The sequence below is a fragment of the Oryzias latipes genome, chromosome 13, assembly GCF_053564925.1.
Source record: "Oryzias latipes strain Hd-rR chromosome 13, Olatipes_Hd-rR_3.1".
NCBI classification, from domain to species: domain Eukaryota; kingdom Metazoa; phylum Chordata; class Actinopteri; order Beloniformes; family Adrianichthyidae; genus Oryzias; species Oryzias latipes.
In genome coordinates, this window is record NC_136249.1 from 16,185,908 (window position 1) to 16,203,663 (window position 17,756).

General features: G+C 43.9%; 2 long non-coding RNA genes and 1 pseudogene across 4 annotated transcripts in view; 2 read left to right on the forward strand and 1 right to left on the reverse strand.

Annotated features, from left to right (window-relative positions):
* Positions 1-1,212: 1,212 nt before the first annotated feature.
* Positions 1,213-17,756, reverse strand: part of LOC101160335 (alpha-2-macroglobulin-P-like) — a 35,861-nt pseudogene continuing 19,317 nt past the window's right edge. The window contains exons 27-35 of the transcript XR_013647102.1: positions 17,020-17,094; positions 7,466-7,628; positions 7,201-7,388; positions 4,991-5,203; positions 4,594-4,718; positions 4,434-4,524; positions 4,280-4,348; positions 4,092-4,197; positions 1,213-1,836 (exon numbers count right to left, since the gene is read on the reverse strand). The product of XR_013647102.1 is annotated as an alpha-2-macroglobulin-P-like (transcript). The remainder of the gene's footprint in view (positions 1,837-4,091; positions 4,198-4,279; positions 4,349-4,433; positions 4,525-4,593; positions 4,719-4,990; positions 5,204-7,200; positions 7,389-7,465; positions 7,629-17,019; positions 17,095-17,756) is intronic.
* On the forward strand, positions 8,610-9,104 carry LOC144981456 (uncharacterized). Of its 2 annotated transcripts, none has more exons than XR_013647104.1 (3): positions 8,610-8,667; positions 8,735-8,804; positions 8,913-9,104. It is a non-coding gene; the product is annotated as an uncharacterized LOC144981456 (long non-coding RNA). The 2 variants fall into 2 exon arrangements; XR_013647105.1 differs by having other exon boundaries at positions 8,735-8,823; positions 8,913-9,049.
* LOC144981455 (uncharacterized) lies at positions 9,370-9,877 on the forward strand. The gene is made up of 2 exons (XR_013647103.1): positions 9,370-9,500; positions 9,577-9,877. It is a non-coding gene; the product is annotated as an uncharacterized LOC144981455 (long non-coding RNA).

Here is a 17,756-nt window from a genome sequence, read left to right on the forward strand (position 1 = left end):
AAGACACAGGTGGAAACACTCAGGACTGATGGGGCAAGGTAAAACTCGAAACAACAACAAAACAGGAAATACTACAAAATAAAACAGGAAATCAAGGAACAAAACACAAAGAAACTGAAACCGTTACACATAGGTCTAATTAAAAGATCACTGGGAACGCCTTCAGATCCAAAGATGATGGGGATGGGGGTCTTTCAACACAATAAATTGCTTTATCAAACCCCAGTTTTGGTGTCTGTCAGGCTACATTATTTCCACTGGCTACATTTCCTTTAGGGATTTACTCTTTTTACATTTAATGTTAACTCCAGTGTTTTCTGCGGGGTATGCTCCTCAAAATGACCAACTGCTCTAGTGGGATCTCCCTGGTCTCCCTGCTCGCTCTGGTGACAAAATCACCTGGTGTTGCATAGGCATTGTTGGCAGCAATCTTGGAAAAATTGTCCAATCTAAGGTAAGTTGTTCATAGATACAAATATATACATGCTTATTGCATACTTATATCAGTACCGCGAAGCAGTGGAGTACCTATGATGAATATTTTTTAAGATATTTGACGATTTGTGTTCTATGCTAAAACATCTCATTCAGCCACAATGGTTACTCTCTGCCACAATGACTGCAAATCAGCTGTTGTTTCTGACTGACGCACCACACTCATACATATTCTCTTTAGAAACTGCCAGTCCAGCTAGTACTTATGATTCTGTCAGAAATATTGTGGTGATATAGATTTAATCTGTGTTAATTATTTTCTGTATATCTCTAATTCTATAAGTGAATGATCTAAATGAATCATTCTACAGAAACCCATTACGTAATCCTCGACTCAGGACTGACAGCTGTGTCTGTGGGACAATGATGAGGAATCCACTTCTGAACTATATTATATGATGTGTAAAGTTTCAGCCTGGTTGTAATATCTATGAATATAATAGTGTAAACACATTAAATACATTAAATGGCTGCTCTTTTCTGAAGTGATTTCTTTATTTCTACACCACGTGGTGCAAACAGCTGTAGAGGTGAGCGGTCAGCTGATGGGAGCAGTGATGAAGACACTGATGGAACACATTATGTATATTCAAGCACCAATGCTGCAGCTGCAGGAGAGAACCTAGCATCTATTCTTAATTAGACAAAATGAGAATAAAGCAGTGCACAATTTCCAGGCTAAAAGGACAGTCAGATTAAGTGTTGTGTTTTGTAATGTTTATTTTTTTGCTCAAAGTTGTGGTTTGATAGTATGGCAGTCATAAAAGTGAAAATACTTGAAATAATTGTGTTGTTCAAATGAAAGTCTCTTGGTATTGGAGATGGGAACAGTTGTTTTTTAGAGATGCTGCTGTATTTTGTGACAAACCTAAAATTATATCTATTTTATGTTCTATATTAAAATAAACTGTCAATTTAATTTAGCACCTACTTGAATGCAAAGACAAACTTGATTTTTTTTCATAACTAAAAATAAATTCAGGCATCATGGAGTTTAGGGTATTTATTTCATAGTCTTTGTATTTACCGTCCTTACCTTTCACTAAAATAGAAGAACACTTTCAATATTTCAATTGAATTGCTGATGTTTGCTACTGTACAGAGAATTTGTTTTCACCGGTAAACAAGTAAATGCATAAGATTTTCCACAAATTAAGTACAAAACAAAATGTTTACATCTACCAGACAAATACAGAATTTTCTCTGCTCTTACTTCAGACTTATAAAAAAACTGATGACAGAGTGTATAGAACACCAAATAACTGGAAAAGTTTCCTCAGTTCTTTCACAAACTGTTTCTTTAAGCACAATTGGAGATGTATAGAGTCTCAGCCTGGTCACCTGCAGGACAAAAAAGAGGACAATGATTGAATGCATAACAAACCAAATAAACTTCAAACAATGCATAATTGTTTGCAGCAGTTAAGCTTAGCAAAACATGTGTTGACACTCCAGACCTGGACCTCTTTGTTACTTTCGTGTGGTCATTTGTTTAGTCTTTTTTTAAGTGCCTATGAGGTAGGGGGAGGAGCCAAGTTGACTTGTGCACCTGTGACAATTACTCACCAACATATTATATCCTCTTTAAAGAAAAGGTCCTCTTCCCCATGCCTGCCTGTCAGCTCCATTCTTTCCTTAAGTTGCATACATGCACTCAGGAGGTGTAGAACAACTTTGTCATGTAAACCTGTGGCTTTACATATTATGTCCAAACAATACCCCAAGTTCTGTCAGGACTGTGTACTTTAAGTTGCTTTTTTCACCCATTTTTTTTTTTCATTTTAGTCATAGGTTCCACAAGGAACAGGGCTGGAAACGCCTGAATTCTGGCTGCAGTTTACATCCTGCCAAGCCCAAGTGAGCATGAAGCTCAAAGTGCACTCATGAATCAGATACTGTTGTTGGACGTTTGAGCCAGGAACTTCCTACATATAAACAGCTCGTTGAATGCCTCACCATGCAGGATAACACGTTGGGTCATTGTTACACAACCATTTGTGAAAGGTTTGGACTGTTCAACGAGTCTTTGATCTGCATGATCCTTACATACAGACAGACACTGAAGCTCTCCAGACCTGAGTTCAGGTACTCCAAGAAGTGGAATTGTGAGGCTGTAAAGGACTTTGCCCTTGTCTGGATACAAGTAATTGTAGGGCATTTAAGACTGCTTCTCATGGTCTAAAAGACTACATGGACACTGCAACCTCATACTTTCATTTTGTGAAGAAAGTATTATTCCAATATGCATTAGTATGAGTTATATTAATGGCAAACCCCCCAGTTCACAGCAAAGCTTAAGACTCTAAGAAACAGTCATGCTTTGTAGCATTTGCGGTTATATTCAGGGGTGGGGACAAGGACACCTATAAAAAGCCCAAGTTCAGGTTTAGCAAAGAGCTGAAAAATGCTAAATCAGTTTGACGAAAAACTTTAACAATAGCAGCCAGGTAATGACTTGGCCTTTATGTGGTAAAAGGGTCAGGCAAAGTACAAGCCAAAGGCCCCCTCACTTTATTGATGACTTGCAAAGAGCCAGCAGCCTAAATGAATTCTACTGCCACCTTGAAAAATAACCTGGCAACCCATAGACCTCTTTCCATGCACCCACCCATTCCACCTCCACAGACTATCTAAGAACCCCAATCACCCAGTTCCTCAAAGTGGTAAGATGTTGTTCTTTATGATGTGCAGTATGGATCATGACTGACCCTTCTCACCCTGGACACAGATGTTTTGAACCCCTCCCCTCATCAAAAGGACCAGAACCTCCCTTCGCTAGATCAGAGTGTCAGCACTTGCTTTCTGGATGAGACTTTGTTTTTTTTCTTCTTCCTGGTCTTGACAGCACACTCAAAGACAAACTGGTGGCAAAGGAAGTGCAGGAAGAGATGGAAGAATTGATTGACCTGGTCATTCACATTCAGTGGATAATGAGGGAACAAGATCTAAAACAACTACGAGGACAACCTGAAGTTTTAAAGCCAATTGACAGGAGGTTCTTACGGTTTCCAAATTTCTTTCTTTCCCCAAATAATTTCTTTTGATCCTCAGGTGAGGAGAGGCTACAACATTTTTAAGGAATAAAAGAAAAGAAACTTAGAATATCACATCACAGATCTAAAGAAGAAAAGAGGCTACATATTGCAAACAAAATGGGATGCTTAATCCAACAACAACCAAAAGAAAAGAAAAAAGAGAAGAGTTGTGTTAAGAGTACACCATAAGCTCCCAAATAGTGTAAATGCTACTCACGATATACTTTCTGGCAAAGAATGGTGTTGAAGTTTAAAAGAGAAATGGGCCTATCAGGATTCTGCCACTCCTGGTGTCTGTCTTCTCCAGCTATGATCCTCATTGTATGTATCTTTTCACCTACCTTATTTATTGCTCGGCTCACCACCAGTTCTCTGCCAGAAAGTAGTTGTCTCAAACACAACACCCTCCACTTTTGTCAACCTGTATGTTGCTAATAAGCTCTGCGGAGTGAATGTAATGTATATTGCTGCTCCAATGTTTGTGTCTCCTCTATTAAAAACTATGTAATAAAAGGATTTAAATGTTTTAGAAAGTAAAGTGTCAGAATTTAGGCTTTTTACTTGGCTGGTAGTAGTCATAGATTTTGACCAAGGCAGGCTTCAAGTTCTGTACTGGCAGCTGCTGTACAAGCTTCAACTTATTAGTAATGACTTCCCATGGTCTTAACTGTTGACAAAAGAAAAGAGAAAGTCAACTCACATGCTCAGATCTAGAGATCATCATCACTTAGATTCAGGACTCCCCTTACCTCCCTAATGTAAATGAAAATGTGATCCTGCTTTTCTTCCACGCTATCCACCATAAAGGAAGTTTTTAGCTGCAACGACAACAGTTTGTCTCTTGTTACTCATAAAGTCAAAAGCAAAACGTTTTCAGACTTGTGTCAAAATTCTGGTCATTACGTTCTTCAAAGAGTCTTTTACTGGAACAAATCCAGTGAGAACTTTGATGTCCAAGATGATCATGTTGGTACTTGACTGATTTCCATGGTATCTGTATACATAGGATTGGCAGTCTAAAAAGGAAGCATCATGAGACAGAATCTGCTTGTGGCTCACGCACAGAGACTTCAGATGCAGAGTTAACTTGTGGCCCTGAGATACAGCAGAGCATTCAGCTTCTACATCAACTTCCACACTCAAAGTTTTGATGTTGGGGCGATGCAGGATGTTGTAATGTTGAGAAATCTGAAAAGTCAACATAGATAGTGAGATATTGTCTTCACTACAGTGATCAATGGTATTTAAATAAAAGTTTGTTTTGGTTCCATTAAACATCTAAATCAATTCTGATAGAAACAATAGGAGAAAATTATATGAAGATTTACATGATATTTTAAAAAATTCAGAACTAGTATGAAAAGTTGTACAACAATTTGATTCTATAAAGTCTTTGCCTCTCGGCCCAGTGGCCTTTTTCCATCCCATCTTTACCCTTTTTATGGTCAGTATTTGTTTACCTGGATTGAGGAGCATGCAGACCCTTTTACTTGTAGGGTATACTTTCCAGTCGCATTATTCATCACTTTCTCTTGGTAAAGTAGTTTGTTGTCTGGTTTCACATCAAATTGCAGTTGGACACTGGGGGACTGGACTGTAATTGTACTGGAGCCCTTCCGGCTGAATACGACTGTAGCATAAAGAGCCAGAGCTTGAAGGGCTGCTACGGTGTCCTTCAACACAAAGTAGTGAAAAAGTGAAAAAATGTTAGCTTTGAACCAATGAGCTTTCAGAGAAAATACATACTTTTTGTCATAGCATAACAGGTAGATAAAAAGAAAACACATTAAGGATATCCCAAGCAGAATTTTGTATCCCCAATCTGATTCCAAGTCATTTGATTATTGATACCGATACATAGTCCCGACCTGATACTTTTGTTAAACATTTTTAAGAAAATGACAACAAAAAAAGTCATAAACTGATCCAGGTTGCTCCCAATTTTTTTTAACACTGTAACAGAGCACTTCTATAAAGTAGCTTGAACAGTCAAGTAAAATTGGTGTAACTATTAACAAGAAAAAAATGGTTAACTAGCAAAAACAGGTGATTTAAAAAAAATGGTCCAGTACGACAGTGAGTTAATAATAGTCATGTGACAAAGTTTGGTGACTGTAGCTTTAGTATCTTCAGAACATTTTGTCATGTTATTCACATCTCCATAAAAAACTAGAGCAATGACTTTCTTCCATAATCATTGTTGTAGCATTAATATGATGAGTTTTCATAACTAGCTTGTATCAATTTACAATTATCAGTTTTTGTTGTCTCTGAGACATTATGGATTTTTGGGTTTTTTTTTTCCCAATCACCTTTTCCCAGAGGCTGCACTCTGCAGCCATCTCACTGTTGTCTCTGTCAGCAGCAGAAGAGAGCCATTCTCATTAAAAAGAAACAAAAATCCGATCTGTTCTGTTGAAATGCCTTTGTAGGTTGTTTGTGTTAAGACAAACAGCAAAAGACACTTCCTGTCTGTTTAAATGTTTATTAAGAGTTCATCATATTAGTAGGTTTAGGGGTTGTCATCTGGACTTAGTTTTAAAGTTAGAAGACGTTTCACCTCTTATCCAAGAAGCTTTGTCAATTCTAAATTTGCTGGTAGAAGAGCTGGTATATATGCGCTCATGGGGGAGGAGTCAGACCTGAAACTGGATGGAATTGTCAACTTAGCCTACATGCTTTCAGGTCGTTAAGGGTTAAGGGTTCTAACTTTAAAACGAAGTCCAGATGACAGCCCCTAAACCTACTACTATGATGGAATCAACCTGAATGAATGAGAGTCTTCATAGACTTAGACATTTATTAAGAGTTGGTGAGCCTGATTGGGGGGTTAAACCACCATATGGTTCTCAAGCGCGGCTGTGCCTGCTGCTCCCCGCTCCCCCAGGGGATGGATCAAATGTGGAGAACACATTTTAACTGGTTTTGTGGGCCAGCCTCCTGCTCAAACTAGTGTTGTTTTCTGCTGCACTTTATGGCAGTAATTCTATCCACGATATGCAAACTTCTATTAAGGCAGGGGTGCCAAAAATCCAGGCCTCGAGGGCCGGCCTCCTGCTAGTTTTCCAGACACCCTGCCTCTTCTGCTATTGATTACCTGGATCAGGTGTGTTTAGCCAATTAGGAGCTTTAATGGCAGGTTGATTGGAAAACATATAGGACACCGGCCCTTGAGGCCTGGAATTGGACACCCCTGTATTAAGGCATTTATGTGACATAACAAGGTTAAAACAAAAAAAAATATATAAATTAAATATCTGATCCTGAAGGGGAAACAACATTTCTTTCAAGTCTGAAACCACATGATTGGCCAATATTTTAGATCACAAGACGGGTCTAGACATCCCTAAAACATATTACTTTTGTTTTCAGAACTACAGAAAGACTGTGGGTTTGATTCCACTCATTTCTTTTTCTAGCATCAAATGTAAACACTGTTATAATGTTTTTTAGCCAGTTGACTGGATAATGAGGTGGAATTCCTTCCTCTACTTCAATGTCAAAACAAGCCCACATGGGTTGTAGTTTGTGTAATTAGATTGTGGGTAAAAAAGTTTTTTTTAGAATTACCCTACTTGAAAATGTTCAATTTTAACAACAGCTGAATAATAGATAAGGGGAGGTAAACAAAAACCAAATGTGGGTTTTTAGAGCTTGACTCTTGCTGTACCTGGGTAGAAGAAACCCCCCCATAATAGTTCTGTTGCCTGATCATCCACCTAACAATGCTTGAAGCATATCCCAGGTCTTCAGCAGTGTGGGAGGTACTGAGTAAAGACATCAGGACATAAGAGCTGATTTCCACTGACAGATAGTCAGATGTTTCATCTGCAGTCTGAGTCCAGTAGATGACATTTCCTAAAAAATAAATTCGCAATCAACAATGTAACTGACAGTTTAGACAATGAATGATTTTCAGCTAGAGGATAACTCACCTTTTTTTACTGCCACTCTGTCAAGGTGCTGCAGAAGGTGAGCACGAGTCTCCATGTCTCCTGCCAGTGTGAAGACATATGCTAGCAGAGCTGTGGTGTAGGTGTTGCTGAGATCATTAATGGATCCTTTTAGGCAAGAGAGGCTCCTAGTAACAACTGGGTTCTGAAACAGATATTAAAAAATGTACTGTTTGAAAGCAGCTCTGATAGTCTCCAGTTATTAGTCTTATGGGTGAGATCAATGCACATCGAAGTATCAATTGGATTTGTGGTAATCATTTATTGCCATTTAATTTCAGTTTTCTCAGAAAGTAAAATATATGGTTAAGGAATTAACCCTGGTTCTCAGAAGCATCATAGAAGTAGCTCTCTATAGGCATCAGAGGGGTATACTTTGATGCCACTCACGATTCACGATTGGAACATTCTTCTGTGTGCTGTCACCAAAACCATTTGCATAAAACGCAACTTCTCACTGGCAGACAGAAAATGATGCAAACTCTAGAAGGAGGGCCCTCCTCTGACTATGTGCTGAACATCCACTTTACTAGTATACTCTTTAGTAAGCACATCCCCTTTTGTTCTAGGTAAGTTTGGTCATCTGATGAGATACTTCACTTTACATTTTTCTTTAAACATTACCTTCAGTATTTAACGATGGGATGAGGAGACTCCTGTGTTGCTGGAAAACTTTAATCAGAGACTGCAAAAATTCATCCAGGTAATTAAATTGGCACATCCAATACTGCCTGAGACATAGTCTATGAGGGTACGTATATTTTAAAGACTCAGGAAAAAATATGGCCTGTTGCCGCCTCACTGATATGATAGCTTTACATATGTCCCTGAATGGGGGACAACAGATGAAAAATTGCCATTATGTTAATTCTGGCTCATTGCATTGATGCTTTTAATGTGCACTGTCCCTGAAAAATAAATAAAATTGAAACTAGCCAAGAAAAGCACCTTCCTAAACATGGAACAAGCTTGCAAACTTGCAGAGTGATCCAACCTCTTGTTATTATAAGCCCCAATGATAGTGTGGCAGGATTAATTGGCTCAGGTGCAGTAAGCAGGATAATTACTAGCAGTGGCCTCATGGGGCGCTATAAAAAGCAAAGAAGCCTTCACTTGGCCATGGGCAGCATTTGGCCATTGGAACCGCCCACTTCCAATTTGCACACCTCTGGTTAGCCTCACAGGTAAAGTAGCGGTGGTAGGCTAATGACAGGAGTTTGTTCGCTGCTTCTTATTGACATGCTCTTTCAGCTCCGGATGAGACCTGCAGGCACAGATTTTGAAGCAAAATACAGCCTCTGCAATGGAGCGCGCCTCCCAGGTGACGAACAGTCTGTCTGGTGAGCCGGCGAGGGTCAAGTCCTGCGCTTGCCTTTAAGCTATTTTTTTATTTTTATTTTTATTTTGGTAACGTTCGTTGTTCTTGCAGCGCCGGGGACTTTCTGACACTCCCACCTGCTGAACAGCTGCGGCTTCTTATATATTGAATGCTAGAAATATTTTAAGGAACTGTCACCGCTCGTGATCAGAATCCCTGCAGACTCCTGACCAGGGTTCTGCCGGGCCCGGGTGCTCCTCAGCTGCCTTTGAGCCAGAGCGACGGAGGACTAAACGGGGCATCACGCCTGAATCCTCCTCCACCACCAACAAGAATAAAAGCTCGGCCGCGCTCCGTTGAGCAGCACCCTACGGGCGGACTTACATCTCGAGAGTTTCTTTTATTTTGTTTTTAGCATTTTTACACAATTCTTTTAGAACTGCTTTAATTGTGCATTTTATCGTGTAATCCACCTTGTTTTCCCCCCTCCCTCAGTGCTGAGGACTCTGGTGCCAGCCCTGAGTTCTAGGTGGAGGCTATCCCCCCAGTTTGGAGTGACGTTGTCATGGTGGCCTGTCAGACTCCTCCCCCTCCCAGCTCTGCTCCAGACTCTCAGCTGTGACTCATCACCTCATCCACGCACCTGCTACTTAAGGAGACTCACCTCAAGCATTCTTCGCCAGATCGTTAAACCTGATGGTGCTAAACTCACCTCATGCCTTGTCTGGCCCTCTGTGTCATGTTGCCTCGCTTACCTTCTGTTGCTGTGCTTCAGGTCTGCCTTTCCCACGAGAGTCTCCCGAGTCCTCAGCCGACGCGAGCAGAAGCTGAATCCCTCACGCTCCTCAAGAACTCCAGCCACGCCACCGTCAAGAACTCCAGCCACGCCTCCGCCAAGAACTCCAGCCACGTTGCAGTCAAAAGACTCCATTCACGCCACTGCTGTGAGCTCCGGTCACGCCGCTGTAAGATCTCCGTGCTCACCTTGGTCTACGAGCCGCTGTCAAGCTGCACGCCGCTCTCCCCTACTGGATCCGCTAGCCCCTTCAAAATAAAACTAGTTACTTACCTTTTCACATACCTGCCTCTTCCTTCCGGGTTGCAGCATCTGGGTCCACCTTGATCTGATCATGACAGAACGATCTGGCCATTACCCCGACCCAGCTGACCCGGAAAGACTCTGTTCGGCCGTAAATCATCAAGGCATTATGCTGGGACACCAAGCCGACGCCCTTTCCAAAATGGCTTCAGCTCAACAAGAACTTTTTCACCGCCTCGATGGTTTGTCACAAACTTTATTGGAATTAACTGGACAATTTTCAGGTTCCGCAGCACCAGCCCCTGCTCCACCTTCAGTCAACCTGGAACCTTCCACTTCCACCGCCAACCCAGAAAACTACCGTCTCCAGCCAGAGCCATTTTTTGGTAATGTAGAGAATTTTGGGGGTTTTTTACTCCAATGTCAACTATTACTTCAGCAGGCTCCCAGATATTATCTCACAGACCACAGCAAGATTACGATGATTGTTAATTCCCTGAGGGGTAAGGCGCTCCAGTGGGCTCAAGCCTTCCTCGCCGCCAACCCCATCGCTCAGTTGCCGTTCGAACGCTTCATCTGCGAGTTCAGACTCGTGTTCGACCAACCTCGCAAGCAAGAAGAAGCCACCAGGCGACTCCTCAATCTCCAACAAAGCAACCGGTCAGTCAGCGACCATGTTGTAGATTTTCGCATTCTGGCGGTGGAGGCAGGCTGGACAGATCCCGCCTTGCGGGGTGTTTTTTACCAATCACTCAATGAAACCATAAAAAATCATTTATGTACCCAGCCAGAAGCCACCTCTTTTGAGGAACTTGTGGCCGCCTCCCTGCGCTCTGACATCAGACTTAAAGAACGCCAACATGAACGCCCGCATCCTGTACGTAAGACCACCATGGTCAGTTCTACAGCGCCGCCCGCCCTAGAACCTCCACCACCGAGTTTTCTACGTAAAAACCCTGATAAACCAATGCAGATTGGTCTCTCTTGCCTCTCAGCTGAACGTAGCAAACGTCGTGTAGAAGGGCTATGTTTCTACTGTGGGGGTCATGGTCACCAAGTCTCTCAGTGTCCTCTTCGTTTAAAACCCCGTACCCCCCCGGTAAAAGCCAGGCCACGGGAGGATAAGTCAGTTGTTTCTACCCGAAATAACTTTTGTTATGTTCCTGTCAAGCTATGTTTCCAGTCTAAGTGTTCTGATTCTCATGCCCTCATAGACTCTGGCGCTGAGCAAAGCCTTATTGATCATTCTTTGGTTTCCCGTCTCTCTCTCCCTTTAGAGCCCCTCGACAATCCCATCAACGCCGCCGGTTTGGGGGGTCAACATCTCTCATGCATCACCCACCGCACGAGACCCGTGTTACTCATCACTTCTGGTAACCATCACGAGTATATTCGGTTTTTCGTCACCACATCCCCACACAGTCCTGTTGTTCTGGGTTATTCGTGGCTTAAGGTCCACAACCCTCAGTTTGACTGGGCCAAGCAACGCGTTTCCAATTGGAGTGGGTTTTGTCTGGCTAACTGCCTTCAATCAGCTATTCCACCCGTTCCTCCTGCTATTATTCCTCAGCTCGAGGACATCGATTTATCATCCGTTCCCTCTTGCTACCACGAATACAAAGCAGTTTTCAGTAAAAGTAAGGCGGGTTCGTTACCACCACATCGTCCCTATGATTGCGCCATAGAACTACTTCCTGGCGCTAAGCTCCCCAAGGGCCACTTATACAATCTCTCCGGCCCTGAGAAAACCGCCATGGAAACCTATATTCATGAAGCCCTTTCCTCCGGCCAGATTCGCCCCTCTTCGTCTCCAGTAGGCGCTGGTTTCTTCTTTGTAGAAAAGAAGGATAAAACCCTCCGCCCTTGCATTGATTATCGTGAACTCAACCAGATAACTATCAAAGACAAGTACGCTCTTCCCCTCATCAGTTCGGTTTTTGACTCGGTCCAGGGGGCCCAGGTCTTCTCAAAATTAGACCTTCGAAACGCCTATCACCTCGTACGCATCAAGGAGGGCGATGAGTGGAAGACGGCTTTTAACACACCCATTGGCCACTACGAATACCTAGTGATGCCCTTCGGCCTTACTAACGCCCCCGCCGTTTTTCAGAGACTTGCCAATGATGTCCTCCGCGATTTCCTTAACCGGTTCGTGTTCGTCTATCTCGACGACATACTCATTTTCTCCCGCGATCCTATTCAACACGAAAATCACGTCCGTCTCGTCTTATCCAGGCTTCTCGAGAATCAACTTTACGTTAAGGCAGAGAAATGCCAATTCCACGCTACTTCGATTCAGTTTTTGGGGTACATTTTTGAAGCCGGTCAGATTCGCCCCGACCCGGCCAAGCTCGAAGCAGTTTCCCAGTGGGAACCCCCTACCACCCGAAAGAAACTTCAACAATTCCTGGGTTTCGCTAATTTCTACCGCCGTTTTATCCGTAACTACAGTACCATAGCCGCTCCCCTCACTCAGCTCACCTCCGTCTCCAAGCCCTTCACCTGGAACTCTCAAGCCCAAGAAGCCTTTGACCAATTAAAATCTCGGTTCATCTCTGCACCCATTCTCATTCAACCTGACGCTACCAAGCAATTCATCGTTGAAGTCGATGCCTCAGACACTGGGGTAGGAGCTGTCCTCTCCCAACGTGAGGAAGCCTCCAGCAAAATAAAACCATGCGCCTACTTCTCCCGCAAATTATCCCCGGCTGAACGTAACTACGACGTGGGAAATCGGGAACTGCTAGCCATTAAATTGGCACTGGAGGAGTGGCGTCACTGGCTGGAGGGAGCAACTCACCCATTCATTGTCTGGACGGACCATAAGAATTTAGCTTATTTACGCACAGCCAAAAGACTAAACGCCCGTCAAGCCTGGTGGTGTCTCTTTTTTGATCGCTTTAACTTTACGATAACTTACAGACCCGGAAGCCGCAATACCAAGCCCGATGCTCTCTCCAGAAAGTTCAGCCCTGATGATGCTTTGCCTCCTGTTACCATCATACCTGCTACCTGCATCGTTGGCAATCTAACTTGGGACATTGAAACCCGCGTCAAAAATGCCCAAGGTGAGGAGACCTGTGACACCCCCTGTCCTGACGGCACTCTTTTGTTCCCACGTCCCTCAGGTCTGACGTCATTGCCTGGGGGCACAGTTCCCGTATCGCCTGCCACGGGGGAGTGCATAGGACTCTCTCTCTCCTCCGCAGGAGATTCTTTTGGCCTAAAATGGAAAAGGATGTTCGGGAGTTTATTGGAGCCTGCACCATCTGCGCTCGGTCGAAGTCCGGCAACTCTCCACCTGCTGGGTTCCTCCATCCCTTGCCCACTCCTCACCGTCCTTGGTCCCACCTTGCTGTAGACTTCGTCACGGGGTTACCCTCTTCTCAGGGTAATACGGTTATCCTCACCGTTGTCGACAGATTTTCCAAAGCAGTACACTTCATCCCCCTTCCACAGCTTCCCTCGGCCACTGAGACTGCCAAGATACTTGTCAACCATGTATTCCGCCATCATGGCATCCCTGTCGACATTGTGTCCGACAGAGGACCACAATTCATCTCACAAGTATGGAGAGCTTTCTGTACTGCGCTTGGTGCTTCCGTCAGCCTGTCTTCAGGTTACCACCCGCAGTCTAATGGACAGGCTGAACGTGCCAATCAAGAACTCGAAGCCGGCCTCCGTTGTCTCGCTGCCCAGAACCAATCTGACTGGTCCGAGTTCTTAGTCTGGATCGGGTATGCCCACAACACTCACCCCTCCACGGCCACGGGCATTTCCCCCTTTGAAGCCTCGCTGGGCTACTCTCCCCCTCTGTTTCCCTCACAGGAGCTCGACCTTGCCGTTCCCTCCGTCCAGGAGCACCTTCAGCGCTGCCAGCGCATTTGGACCCAAACCCGAGAGGCACTCCTACGTACCAAGGATGCCAATTGTCGCATAGCCAACAGGCACAGGGTGGAGGGTCCCGTGTACCAGGTTGGGCAGAAGGTGTGGCTATCATCCAAGAACATCCCCATTCAATCCTCGTCCCGCAAACTGTCGCCCCGGTACATCGGGCCCTACGTCATCGAGAAAATAATCAATCCCACCTGCGTTCGCCTCCGTCTGCCTGCAGCCCTTAAGGTACATCCTTCGTTCCACGTTTCTCAAATTAAGCCCTTTCAGGACAGCCCTTTGTGCCCGCCTTCCGTCTCCCCACCACCCGCCCGGATCATCGACGGCGCTCCGGCGTTCACGGTCTCCAGGATTTTGGACATTCGCCGCCGTGGCCGGGGTTTTCAGTACTTGGTGGATTGGGAAGGGTACGGACCTGAGGAACGCTTGTGGGTCTCCCGTTCCCTCATCCTCGACCCTTCCCTCATCGCCGATTTTTACCGTGCACACCCGGATCGGCGTCCTGGACCACCTGGAGGTGGTCGTTGAGGGGGGGGTACTGTCATGGTGGCCTGTCAGACTCCTCCCCCTCCCAGCTCTGCTCCAGACTCTCAGCTGTGACTCATCACCTCATCCACGCACCTGCTACTTAAGGAGACTCACCTCAAGCATTCTTCGCCAGATCGTTAAACCTGATGGTGCTAAACTCACCTCATGCCTTGTCTGGCCCTCTGTGTGTCATGTTGCCTCGCTTACCTTCTGTTGCTGTGCTTCAGGTCTGCCTTTCCCACGAGAGTCTCCCGAGTCCTCAGCCGACGCGAGCAGAAGCTGAATCCCTCACGCTCCTCAAGAACTCCAGCCACACCACCGTCAAGAACTCCAGCCACGCCTCCGCCAAGAACTCCAGCCACGTTGCAGTCAAAAGACTCCATTCACGCCACTGCTGTGAGCTCCGGTCACGCCGCTGTAAGATCTCCGTGCTCACCTTGGTCTACGAGCCGCTGTCAAGCTGCACGCCGCTCTCCCCTACTGGATCCGCTAGCCCCTTCAAAATAAAACTAGTTACTTACCTTTTCACATACCTGCCTCTTCCTTCCGGGTTGCAGCATCTGGGTCCACCTTGATCTGATCATGACAGACGTGTCCTTGGGTGAAGGGTGCACAAGTGTGTGTGTGGTCTGCATCACGTGAGTGGGGTGAAATTTTATCTTTGTTCTCTGGGAGCCTCCACCTTTAAGTCTTCTGGTCCTCAGCATACTCGCTCTGTCTGTGCATGGCTTTTAAACTGGTCCATTTAATTGGTTTTAACATTTCGTAATTGAATCATTCTAATTTTGGTATCTCCGTCTCCTGCCTTTTGTGTGCATCCGCCAATAGAAAAATAAATTCCCTCAGGTTCACAATAGCTTCAAAAATACAACATGACATTCATTGTTTTGTGAAAGATTTTCCATTGTGTAATGAGGCGCATGACATAAACAACTGCTCTGACTTGCAGCTGTCCTCTTCATATCAATGTGCAGTCCTCGGACTGTTACAGTTTCTGTTTCTTAGCCCTTGTGGTTTGTTTCCTTTTTGTTCTGTGATTTCAGTTAACTTCCTGTTTTATTTTGTAGTCTTTCCTGTTCCGTTGTTGAGTTTTACCTTGCCCCATCAGTCCTGAGTGTTTCCACCTGTGTCTTGTTGCCTTGTATGTATTTAAGTCCTGTCTTTCCCTTCCTCCTGTGCTGCTCCATAGGTTAATGTTTCCCCGTTCCTGTGTAATTCGAGTTTCGGTGTTTCTAGCCTGCTCTGCAGTGGTTTTTGGTTTGTTTAGTTTTAGTTATTAAAGATCCTGTTCTCCTGAACCCTCCTGCCTCCTCCTCTCTGCACCTGGGTACTCCCCTTTCCCCACCGTAACACGGACAGAGCAGATGCAGAGCAGCTGAGAGCTCAGATGCCAGATTTGGTACTGAATCATCGCCTCAGCTGACGTTCCTTTGAGGCAAACTGTGCATGTGGAGTTGGTCAACTCTACAGAAAGAGACCTGCTAACTTGACATGTAAGCCTGCAATAGCAGGTTTTAAGGCAAAGATGTTTGTAGTGCTAACAAGTGACAAGAGATGCTGATGTGTTATTGATATAATGCAGCCCCAGTAACGAACCAGAATCAGAGTGTCGCCCCCAGCACTTGTTCCCACACACATACATACATGACTATAGATTTTATATGAAACTGGACCAAATTACTGAGAATTCACACAAAAAATTGGCTTATGAATTACTGCCATGAAGCCAATTCAATCGCCATTTGTGTCATGGACGCCATCATGTTGGAGCCAGATGACATCTGTAAGCAGTGGTTGGTCAGAATTGGTCTGAGTCAACGTTTCTATGGCAACCCACGTCAGGAGTAAGCTTGTTGGAAGGCCTCACCCCTACCACTTCAAAGAGGGCTACACTAAATCTTTGAAACATTTTGAACGACCTTCTCCGCACTCCTGGCTCATCCTCCTTGATCTGACTGCAGCCTTTCACACTGTCCCTTTCAATTCTCCTCCAGACTTTCCTCTCTTGGCATTTCTTCAGACCCCCTCTGTTGGCTCCATTCTTATTACTCAGGCCGCACTCAGTTTATTCAGCTGAACTCTTTAAATTACTATTCCTCACCTATCTCTTCCGGTGTTTCCCAAGGCACTGTCTTGGTCCTCTTTTATTTATCACTGACATCCTTCCACTTGGTAACATCTTCCGTAAATTCAATATTAACTTTCATTGTTATGCGGCTGACACCCAGCTCTCTCTTCAGTAAACCCAATTCCTCTCTCCCACCCTCCTCCCTTACCTCCTGTTTGCTTAAAATTAAAAACTGGTTGACTCAAAACTTTCTTAAACTCAACAGTGATAAAACAAGACTCTTACTTGTTGCCTCTAAATCCATGCTTTCTAAAGTTCCAAACTTCACGCTCTCCATTGACTGCTTCAGTTTTCCCTCCCCTCAGGTAAAGAGTCTGGGTGTCATCCTTGATACTTCACTCTTCTTCAAACCCCACATCAACAATATCACTTGGTCATCTGTGTATTATAAATCATCTTCGTCCCTCCTTTACTGTTCACTACGCTTCCATTTTGGTTCATAGTCTGGTCACTTCATGCCTTGATTTTTGTAATGCTCTTATCTTTTGTTTACCTCCAAAAACCTTGCATGTTGATTCATTCTTTTTTTGTGTGATTTGATATATGATTTGTTATAATACATGAATTTGTAAAATTTGTAACTTTTTGTAAGTTACAAATTTGTAAAAATTGCATGTAGGTGTACTTACATCAGTGGATGTATTCATCTCTAAGAAAGCAGCCGCTATGTAAGCACTGAGAGTCACTTCATCTGACACCCCACCCTGTACAGACACAACAACCACAGAAGAGATTTGTTCATGCATTTGTGGCAATAAGCATTGATTAGCTTTTATTTCTGAGTTTTATAATAATAGTATGTGTTGGAATGGGGGTGGAGTGGGGTACTGCAACTATATTTATGTAAGACTTAACCTTTGTGCTATCTTAGATGACCCCACCCTTACATTGACGTGTTCTCCCTACCATGACAGAGGTGGATAAAGGTGGAAAGACTTCATGTAATCCATGGACACCAATAAAGATCACAAATCATTGAAGAAAAAAGGTTTAGCGCACTATTTATTGGGTCTAGATGACCCAACTCCCAATGTTAAAGTGCCTAGGATAGCACAGGGTTACTAGAAATTTTATCGTGTGTATCCAAAGCACAAATCCTTGTAATTAATAGGAACTGATGAGCTAATTTAATGTCAAATTATTGAGCCCAACCAGTGTCTTGTTGTATCTGTTAAAAAATTTTAATGCTAAGATTAAATAAAAAGTGGTGATGTGATTTTAAGAACTGATGTCTGACAGATGCTTGAGCTGATCAGATAAACAGCAAATTAGGTTTTAAGAATATAGCCCAACTTTTATTGAGATCAAAAAAGTACAAAAGTTGTAAGAAAACTACAACTTCCATGATTCCAAAGCACTTTTGAGC